Below are 11,671 nucleotides of genomic sequence, written 5' to 3' on the forward strand. Positions count from 1 at the left end.
CCGCCCGGTGCGCGCGGGCCGCTCTGTCCACCCGAATCCCTGGCCTCCGGGAGCCCGGATCTCCGATCCTCTGCTAGGCAGGTGACTCGAGATCACACTGCCTAACCCCATTTTACAGTTGGGGAAACTGAGGCTCACAGACAAGAAGGACTTGCCCAGGGTTGTGAATTTAGACCAACGCCCTTCCAACTCCGTACGCTCCCCTCTGAAGGACAGAAGACTTTCCAAATGGGAAGTGAATTCGAGTTGTTTTAAGGCAGGGTCAGCCAACATTTTCTGTAAAGAGGTAAACATTTTAGGCTTTGCGGGCCAGACGGTCTCTGTCGCAATTACTCAAACTCTAACGATGTAGCTCAGGCAGCCTTAAATACTTCAAAGAGAGTAGCTATGTCCTAATAAAACACTATTATGGACCCTGGCATTTGAATTTCATATAATTTTCACGTGTCACAAGATGTCATTCTTCTTTGGCTTTTTTCTTTTTGAACCATTTTTAAATGTAAAACCATTCTTAGTGGGCTGAACATAATAAGCAAGCTACCGCAGACTTTGGTTTTAGAGTGGCTGCCCGCTGTTCTCCAAAGGGATTTGTTTTCCAGATTTTGAACTTCTTAAAAAGTTTGATCTCTTTGAGCTTATCTTAATTCTCAGACCTGCTTCCACCCTTTGTAAAAGACAGTTTCGTGTCCGCCCTACTCCATATCCTCTTGTAGTGCATGTACGTGTGTTGTTGGGGGAACTGATAAAATCCTCTGAGGCCCCAAGTACAAGTAATGTTGGAATTTTTAGGGGGGATAGTGTACTATGATATCAATCAAAGTGCCAAAAGTACCTCAAACTCATCTCTTCCTGATTTATATATTTAAAAATATATATTATATATTTCATATATTTATATATATTTTATTGTGGCATAAGGATAACAAACTTGGCTTCAGAACTAGAGTATTTGGCCTCTGTTGGCCTATTATGAATTCATATACTTCGTGAAGAGTTTGGGAGTGACTTCTTTTTCCACCTCTTAATTATTATCAAAGGATGAAAATCTTTTGAGTCAGAGAGCCTTGACAGTAAGGCAAGCTTCAAACGCTAATCATGTTTTTTCCCTCCAGATTTAAAGGTAAGCAATTATTTTCAGCTATTCCCCAGTACTCTTCCTTAGGATTTAGAAATAAACCGAGAAAAGGAATGAATTTCATGTCTGAATAAGAAATCCTTTTGCAAGTCAGATGGTTTTTGCCATCTTTGGTTTCCACAGAATTGAAGGAGAACCTAATCGTGTTGTCAGTAGAAAGATCATTAAAAATACTTTTGGATGATAGGTCACTAGGCAGTTTCAGTTATCTGTCATCACATTGCTATAACAACAGTCCTTTTGTTCCCATCAACTTCATTAAGTGAAGGAGGTTTCTCAGCACCTACAGCCAGCCAGCCCAGTGCTGGGAAATGTGTAACAATAGGTTGGGGGAGGCGGGAAGTGCTAATTCGTACCATTTGCCAATTTCTGTGGTGTAAATACTCCCCCATGGCTGAGTTCAAGCTACTAATGTGATGCCATTGAACATGGAGCTGGTTATAGATGAGCCACCACGCAAATACAAGAGTTGCAAATAGTATCAAGAGCATAGATAACAGTTAAATGTAGGGAAATAATTGGTAAGTGATAAGTTTTGAATATTTATTTCTTTGTTTCTAATATAGTTTATTTAATTGTAAGTTTATATAATTTAATTTTTATTAATTGTTATGTTTAACAATTACCCACAAAATTCCTAAAAATTGAGCCAGCACAAGCTAGCTTCAGCACACCACTGTTTTGACAGCAATAAAAAAGCAAAATGGGAATAAAATTATTGCTAAAAACCCATCTCATTCTAGCACAAGCAATATTCATCCAGGGATATATGACTTACTTGGGGAGGAAAAACCTTATTTTTTTACTTTTTCTGTATAATAATCTTAGTTTGTCAGACTGGTTTACCATACATATGTTAAATTGTATGCCTTATATATGTCATTTATTTTATGTTGGCTGTATCTCAATAAAGGGTTAAAAATTTTGGTAGGACTTAAAAAATTGAAATATATATTGTTTTGATCAACTGCAATTGTATGACAATTGTAATGATGGAAAATTTTAATGCCTAGTGTTATGGTCACAGAAAGTTAAATATGGCAGAGAGTTATAGTAGAGTTATTGGTAAGCGGTTTAAGCATAAAAAAATACATTATGGTAAAATATTGTGGTGGGACATGGAGTGGAAATTTGAGTTCAAGTAGAAAAAGGAATGATGTGAAATTTCTGACTGTGAGGGAAGCCTATTCATTTATTTTTAAATTTTTTAAATTGAAGTATTGTCAGTTTACAATGTTGTGTCAATTTCTGGTGTACATATCAATTCAATTTCAGTCATACATATACTTACATATATTTGTTTTCATATTCTTTGTCATTATAGGTTACTACAAGATATTGAATATAGTTCCCTGTGCTATACAGAAGAAACTTGTTGTATAGCTATTTTATATATAGTAGTTAGTATCTGCAAATCTCGAAATCCCAATTTATCCCTTCCTAACCCCTTTCCCCCATGGTAACCAGAAGTTTGTTTTCTATGTCTGTGAGTCTGTTTCTGTTCATGTATTTTTTAAATGGCTAGTTGTAGGTTTCAAATTGCTAGGGTACTTAACTAAACTGGATACATTTAGAAGAATAATATAACCATTTACTTTTAAGTGTATGAATTAAAACATGTTAGAAATTACAACCTTTGTAGCTATTTAAACTTTTGATGAAAATGGTTAGCCATCAACTAAAAAATATGCCAGGAATTACATGGTTTCTCAATAATGATTAGAGAGTACACTAACAAACAATATTGAAGACTGCTAAATTGAGACAGTGGAACTATCTTCTGAAATTAAGGAATTAATTTCCCCTTCTCCAAGTTCTGAGAATCTCTCTAAAGGCATGAAAGATGTTTGAATATAGTTATTTCTGAATCAGTGGAGTTTTAACCTGTGCTCCTTGGATTGAGGGTAAGGGTACATGGACAGCCACCACTTCGGTTGGGTATATGTCTCCATGTAAAGTTTTCTGAGTCATGAAACTTCAGAGTCTCTCTTCAGATCCACAAAGAAGTACTGACCCCCAAAGGGTTAAAATCAACTTGATCAGACCCTGAGACCCTTTAAAAAGTTCTAATAGATCTTTTTTTTTTTTTTTTTGGCTCCCACAAAATAAAATACAGTAGTCCAAGTTTTGTAGAACTGAATTGAAGTCCCCAGTTCCCTGCCCCGGACTGAGACACCAAGCCCAAGAAGCTACAACCAATCCTGTCCTTGATGGCCCACTTCAAATGCCTCCTCCTCCAGGAAGCCTTCTCAGATCCCTCGTTCTCTCATTCTAGCTTTCATCTCTCCTTCCCCTGAGACCTCTTGTATTCCATCTGTCTATCTCCTTGGGCAGACATTTCTTTCTCTTATGTTAGAGTTAGATATTAAGAGTACAGGCTCAGGTTGAGAGAGACCTGAGCTGTAATCCTGGCTGTGTAACCTGGGGCAGAACACTTTCCCTCTCTGTGTCACAGTTTCCTCATTTATAACTTGGGAGTCATTAGAATTCTTATATCCTGAGTGTTGAGAGTATGGTTCTCAGCACATACTTTGCACATAAATGCTATCCGTTTTTGTGTTCACAGAGGTCTCCCTCTAAGAAATGTCCTCCGCAGCAACACACAGTAGATAATGGGTAATCATGTCACTATTTTCAGAACAGCTGACAGAGTGAGCCCTGGGGCCTTCTCTCTCCCAGAATGGCCACCAACCATCTCTAGTCTTTGCTCCATGCAAATTTCTCTTCAGTTCCAGATAATGACAGCCTGGAGTTTCCAGAAGCTGTGGAATGTCCAACCACTGCCTTGCATAACCACAGAAACCGGGAACACTGGGCTTAGAAGGACCCTCCCAGTTCATTCAATCCAACAGCACCCCCAATGTAAGATAGGCAAACCAAGGCTCACACAGTGAGTCAACATCCTCAAGGTATTTGAAAGAATTCTAAAAACTGTACTCACCTCTTCCAATCATTCTTTTTGCTTTATTTTTTGTTATAACACTTTCCTTACCTGATACCATATATTGGTTATTTTACTTGTTTATCATCTGCTTCTCCACCAGATACAAGCTCCAGGGGAGCAGGGACACTGTCTTGTGTGTAGATAGATCCCTAACACCTTGCCCAAGACCTGGCACAAGCAGATGTTCAGTAAATCCTTGTTATATGGATAAATGGATGTATGCCATTTGGATGCTTTTCCACAGGGGCTCAGACATAGAAATTCACTCATTTGGTCATTTATCCAATAAACATTTGATGAACATCTTCTATGTGAGAGGACTTCTGAAAAATCATGGTGGATGAGATCCCATCCCTGCTCTTAAGCAGCTCCCTGATTAGTGAACAAACCACTGGGGGCTAAGGACCTACTATATGCCAAGCTCTGGGCTGGCAACTGTATATGCATCTTCTCTGTGTTAGCGCAGTGTTTCCAAGTGCAAGGAGCAATGTCTCATTCAGTTCTCCTTAAGGAAAAAGGATGTGGGGGTTAAAGAAGGATATAGGTGGTTAAAGACTAAAACTGAGAGGAAGGTATCAATTGCTATGATAATTCCAAGAGCTGGGAGGCTTATCTCCAGCTCTTGAAGCTGCTTGGTCTTTATTTGAGGATATTTCTTCTTTCTGGATGTGTGCCTCTATCTCTTTTACTGACTTACTGGCTCTCTCTCTTCTAGTCTAAATTTGGGGGACAGCCAGTCTGATTGGTTTGGCCAATGGCCTTCATTGTCTCCTAGACTGAGAGCTTTCAGGTCAGACCACTTCTTGGATTACTAGTTGGCCTAGAGGGTGAACATCATCTAACTTCTAACATATCCTGAGCAGAGGGTATGTTTAGTTAAAAGGGAGTGTTGGACATCAGCCTCACTCTGACCCTGTGAACTATATTCTATTTTACAGATGAGAAAACAGGGTCAGAGAGGAGAAATAACAACAAAGCGGTGGCAAATCTGCCCTGGCTGACCTGCAAACACACAACTGAGAAATACATGATATTACTGTTTGCCACTGGGATTTGGAGGTTGGTTGTTATTCAGCAACAGCTGACTAATACAGGATTCAAATCAGGTTCCTTTGATTTTGTCTCTTGGTGTTGTCCCACTAAGTCTTCACCTCTCATTCTTGTTCTCCCCCCAAAAACATTTTGGAGTATCCTGTTTCCAAAGGAACAGTGAGGAAGATGCTGGAAAAGAGGTTGAGAGATTGGTCCCCAAGAAATTACTACATACTAAGTTTGTGCTTCCCCTGAGGTTTCCCATTCTGATAGCTGGAGAAAGACAGATATTAACAATTCCAACCATTCACAGAGTGCTATGTAGTTCTTCAAAGAGATTTTGTCTCAGCATTGCATTTATACATCCCACAGTCCCAGAGGGTAGCCGGGGCTAGTGTTATTGAAACCATTCTGTAGTTGAGAAAAATGAAAGCTCAGAGAGATGAAATTAGTTGCTCAGATTACAAAGCTTAATTTAAACCCAGATCCCTTGGTTTCTAACCCTGGGCTCTTTCCACAACACCCTACTGCCTCTGAGTCTTGATAGAGGGCATCATCTGAGCACTTATACACGGTCCACATAGTGCCTGGGATTTGCATGCTGTGGAGCCAAAGGCTGAAGTGCAGCGCATGGGGCAGGGCACTTGGAAACTCAGCCCATCACCTCACTTCACTGATCATTCAGCTCAGCTTTCATTTTCCTACCAGCTTTCCTTGCTCCCTTGAGGTCCTTTTCCCCAGCCTCTAGCCACATCTGGTCAAGGTGGACATAGCACAATTCTTTTCTTTTTAACTTTTTTTTCCAACTATTTTTTTTTTAAATTTTTTGGGGGGAGGTAACTAGGCTTATTCATTCATTTATTATTTTTTTAATGGAGGTACTGGGGATTGAATCCAGGACCTCAGGCATGCTAAGCACACACTCCACCACTAAGCTATATCCTTTCCCTCCCATAGGGCAATTATTTTCAAAATGCCACAGCAACCAGAAACTGCTCTTTGCAAATAGCAAAAGCTATTTGTTACTTTCTGTTACATTTTCTGGTTGCAACAGAAAATAACAGGGCCATGAGGTAAAAAACCTGGGTTGAAGCCTGGCTTGGCCGTTTGATTTATGTCATGGGTGAGTCACATTCCACATCTGGGGTCCGTTTTCTCCTTCAATAAATGAGAATCGTTGTGTGATGACACCAGGACTGTTATAAACGTGCTGACACATCCTTGCCCTGGCTAACTCCACTCATCTTTCAGGTCTGCTACTTTCACTCTGCTTCCTCAAACAGACCTTCCCCTGAGGCCAAATTGTGTTCCTGCCCATATTCTTTTACTTCGTTTCCTTCATAGCATTCACTGCAATTTCTGTTTGTACAATTATTTCTTGATTTTCGTTCTTTATTGTGTATCTCTCCTGTTAGATCAGAAGCTCCCTGAAGAGAGGGGATATGTCCATTTTGGATACCCAGAGGCTAGCACAGTGCCTACTACATAGTAAAGCACTCAACAAATATTTGTGAATGAGTGAATCTGCACCCCCCCCTCCTCTTCCCATCCCTCCCACCTACTCCCACCCAGCCACCCTCTCACCTCCCGGGGTGTTGTCAGGGATAATGAACTGTAAGCTGGCAATTCTTGGGCAGGGGTTGATGGTGCAGGCTCTTTTCTTCCTTCTCTTCTCAATTCCTACCACACTGGTTTCCTTGTCAGCCTGCGAATGTGCCAGTCTCATTCCTGCTTCGGGAATTTGCATTCAAGTTCTTTCTATCTGGAATATCCTCCCCAGACATCCAGTTGGCGTCATCCTTTGCTTCAGTCAGCTCTCTGCTTAAAAGCCACCTCTTCAGGGAGGTCTCTGCTGACTGCCACTTCTGAAGTGATTGCTCTCACCCTCCATCCTCTGTTAATGTCTTCCCCCGTCCCCATTTTTCTTCATAGCATTTCTCACTGCTTGATGTTAATTTTTACATTACTGGTTGACTTGTTTATCATCTGTCTCCTCCATGAGAAAATAAATCCTACAAGGTCAGAGATTTCCTCTTTATTCCCTTTATTCATTTGTATCTTTGCCACCCAGGCCAGTTCCTGGCACATAGTAAATGCTCGATGAATATTTATCAATTGAATGAATCAATGAAGATAAAAAGGAAGGCAAAGAAAACATCGTTTCTTCTTAAAATCAAAGTCCTGAATCCTCCAGGGTCAAAGAAAGGAGTAATTTCTAGGGAGAGGGCAGAGAGTACAGTGCCTGGTGGGGTCAGAAAACCTGAAGGGTCAGGGCAACTGTTTCAGAAAATCTCACTTCTCTCCAGAGTGTCTTTGACCTGGGTAGCCAATCCCTGAAAGAGTTCCTGATTCAAGAGAAACAACACTCTCTACTCAGAGACCCAGCCACCCGCTGGAATGCCTGGCATCATCCGCCCTCCACAGAGAGGCGATTTGTAGAAACCACTGAGCACTGAGCACAGAACACAGAACACCAGTTCCTCAACCCACCGTGGTGTAAAGAAGTGGGAGGCTGGCATGGAAAGATGAAAGTTCCAGAGGGTTCCTAGCTCTGATCGTTCCAACTGACAAGACCAGCCACACCCCAGCTGTGTATTGAGTGGAGTTACTTCTTTATCTGAGCCTCAGTTTCCTTATCTGTAAAATGGGGGAAATACATGTACCTACATTCCCAGGGATGCTGGGATGATAAGATCATATAGGTGAAAGCTCTATGTAAACTGAAATGTCCAGTATAGTTTCTGCTGTGCACTGGGAAGAGGTCTGTGTGGAGTCAGACCGACCTGGGTTAGAGGTGGAGCTCTCATATACCACCACTCACTGGCAGAGTGGCCTTGGGTAAACAGTGTTCTTTCTCTCAGCCTCAGGCTCTTCATCTATTAAGTGGGACTGTTCATTTCACAAGCTTGTTTTAGAAAATAAATAAAGCCTAAATGAGATGGGAGGAGGGTGTAGCTCAGTGGTAAAGTGCATGCTTAGCGTGCACTATGTATTGGGTTCAATCCCCAGTACCTCCATTAAAAATAAATAAGTAAGTAAATAAATAAATAAAATTACCCCCCCGAATAAATAAAAATATTAAATGAGATAATAGAAGGGTCTGACACATAGTAGGTGCCCAGCAAACATCCTTCCCCCCAAACAGAAGCACACACAGCGCTTAAAACACTGGAGGTAACAAAGGGTTCTCAGTCCGGAGGAAAAAACAAGCAGGCAATAAAGGAACTCTCTCTGGTTTCCCTTCTAAGAGAGTGACTAACTGGCCAGAGCCCAGGATGATCACCGAGGCAGAGGACAGGCAGCCAAAAGCTAGCCTCCCACATGGAGTTTCCAAAAAATGTGAGCGCAGAGTTGCATAACCTGTCCCTGAGACACGTGTCTCCCTGAAGCGTTTTTCAGCAAACATTCCCTGAAAAAGATCACGTGAGCGAGCCTAGGCTGTAGGGCAGCTGAGGGGAGGAAGAAGGGAGAAAGCAAGGGGGTTGGAGAACTCAGGGAAGGGAGGGTGGGGGTGAGGTGGAATGAGGAAAAGAAAGTGCCACATTCGCTGTGCTCCTACTACGTGCCAGGCACCGGGCTCACTCTGATATCTACTGAGATTCTTGCTGTAAATCTGAGAGAACAGCTGTTACCACTCCCACATTCCAAGGGGAGAAATAACAAAAATAATTAATATTGCTAATGTTTACATAACACTGACATATCCTACATATCCAGCAGTGAGGTAAGCACACATTTGATTCTCAGGACAGCCCATGACACGGGTACTCTCTGACCGCCAGAGGAGGAAACTGAGACTCAGAAATATACAGTAACTTCTCCAAGGTCACCCAGCAAGACATTAGTATTCAAAGACAAGCAGGTTCCCAAAGTCCTTAGCCCTCTACGAGGGCATTTCCCAAGGGACTTATGGTGCTGGATCTGGAAAATGACCCTGGCCAGAGTTGTCCTTATATGCCCACAGTGGGAGCCCAGCGTGGGAATGACGTAAATGACCAAGTGACCAGAGGCACTGCCCTCCTCTGCACTCAGAGGACAGTTTGTCCCAGCGTGTGGTTGTTTGTCATTCTGTCTCCGACCTAAAGTTTAAAATTTCATTCATAAGTTTGGGAACTACAAACTTGGCAGCGTGGGAAAGGTCCTTGGAGATCAGTTATTCTAGTCCAATCCCCACATATTACAAACGGGAGGGACAAAAACAAAAAACAAAAAACCCTGAGGTCCAAAGAGAGCCATGTGATATGGCAAGGTCACAGAGCAATTTTCTGTTAGGAGTTGGTTTGAGGTCAATTACAGATCATCTTGTTCTGTAATTACCCAATGTGGGTGTATGTACCTCTGAATCACTCAAGGAGCTCTTGAAATTTACACATCTCTGCACTCTGCTTCTGAGGATTCAGACTTCAGTTTGCAGCAAGTCTTGGGAATATGTACACGTTCCTCAAGTGATTCAGATGCATCTGGAAGTTGGAGTCCAATACCCATCTTTCGTTTTATAGTTTGGGATCCTAAGACCCAGCATGGGACTTGCCCAAGGTCACATGGCACGTCACTGGGTTCCTAGCACAGGCTTTGTGGTCTGAGCTCAAAGCTCATTCTTCTCTTCTAGGCTGCTGGTTGTCAAATTCTCAAAATGGGCCAAGAAGGCTGGGCAAGGAAGATTCTGTGGTTTTCCCCAGCTCTTAGTTTACTTCTTGTTCCCAAATTAAGACACAGGGTGGTGTCCATTTCTGGGGCTTGGAAAGGTAGGAATTCAAGAGCTGAAACTCTACAGGGAAAAGGAAACTGCAATAAGCTGTCCCGCAGGTCTGGGGGGGTTTCCCAAAGGCGAGCTCCAGGATCCAAGGATGACTCAGATGCTAGCTATCCTCTTGGCCCCAATGCCTCAGGCAATACCTGCGTTTTCCATTTTAGGAGAAAGGGGAGGGAACACTTCCCTCTTTGGGAGGAGATGGGGTAGAGAAGGCCCAGCTGTGACTTCAGGGGGTCTGACTCAGGAAAAGCCACACATCCCAGCACCTGGAAGGAAGAGGAAGCTGTCTGCCAAAAGTAAATTGAACCTCTCAAGCACTTTTCCTGAGCCTCTCCTCCAGCCACTCCTTCATCCTCCAGCCCAGAACTACTCGAGCCTAGGAATTCACTGCTCCTTTTTTACTTCCCACTATCCCACCATTTATTTCACTATCTCCTTCCTTCCTTCCTTCCTTCCTTCCTTCTTTCCTTCCTTTTTTTTTAAATTCTGGAATTGTATCTTGGTGTTTGGAGTCAGACATCCTGGGTTTGAATCCCAGCTCAGCTTCCTATGAGATCTCTGAACTAAGTAGAATCACATCCCCTCTCTGAGCCTCAGTTTCCTCACCTTTAAGAAATGTGTGGCAGTGGGTATAGTTCAGCAGTAGAGTGCATGCTTAGCATGCATGAGGTCCTGAGATCAATCCCCAGTACCTCCGTTTAAAAATAAATAAATAAATACAAAATAAATAAAAGGAGGGATGATATCTACCTTCTCAGATTGTGAGGATGAAACAAGATCACGTAGATACAATAAACAGATGTTTTCTCAGAAACATTAGATCCTGTGAGTCATCAATGGACCAGAGAGATTTGCTGAGCTGAACTGAGGGGCCTAAAAGAACAGTTGAACTGGAAATCACCTCAGAAATTTTGAAGGCCTTAATGACTTCCAAACTGGAGAACAAGTGAGTTGTTTACAATATTTCCCAATGATAAGGGAAATCACATACTTACTCTTGATAGAGTCTCAAGTTTCTTTACTTTTGTCTGGAACTGTATCAACTCAAAGGTGAACATGGTTATCACATACTGTTTAGAAATTTTGATTGACAAGTTACATGGATTTTTGATAGTTTTTTTTTTTTTAATGGGAAGATAATTAGTGGAGGGCAAACTGAATGATGGAAAATGTTCATCTTGTCTAACTCCTCATTTTATAAACAGGGAAGCTGAGGTTTAAAGAAGGAAGTGTCTTGCTTGTCACACAACTGGAAGAGCAGGCTCTAAAACCTAGATTCTTTTACTGGAATTAGTTACTTCCCTTCCTTCCATTCCAGAGAAGGGGAACCTAGAATCAATGAAGTTGAGGAGTCTTGGTCGGCTGAGGCAGGAATGAAGTGACGCATCGATTTGCTGTTGCCCTTTCTCTATTCTTGACTCATTCAGCAAATATTTACTGACTGTCCACACTATTTCAACTCAGAAGAGAAGGCAGAGAGAAAACAGTTATGGCAGCAGGCAGAGTCAGGATCTGCTTCTAGGTAAGACTTCCAAATTATGAATATATAAATAAAAATGGACACATACATTACAAAACACCACTTAGTCAGCCTTCTAATATAGTTAGGTTGTGTGTGAGAGCAGGGACTGCCTCATTCGCACGTGTCCAGATCTGCCCGGCACTCAGCAGCCTCGAAATCAAGGCTGTGGTGTTGGAAACACCTGAATTCTAATTCTGACTGCCACCGACTCTATGTCTTTGAGACAGTATGTTGCTTTCCTTCTCTAGCCCTTAGCTTTATCATCTGTAAACCGGAAACTGACGG

This window comes from Camelus bactrianus, chromosome 19 (genome assembly GCF_048773025.1).
Source record: "Camelus bactrianus isolate YW-2024 breed Bactrian camel chromosome 19, ASM4877302v1, whole genome shotgun sequence".
NCBI lineage: Eukaryota > Metazoa > Chordata > Mammalia > Artiodactyla > Camelidae > Camelus > Camelus bactrianus.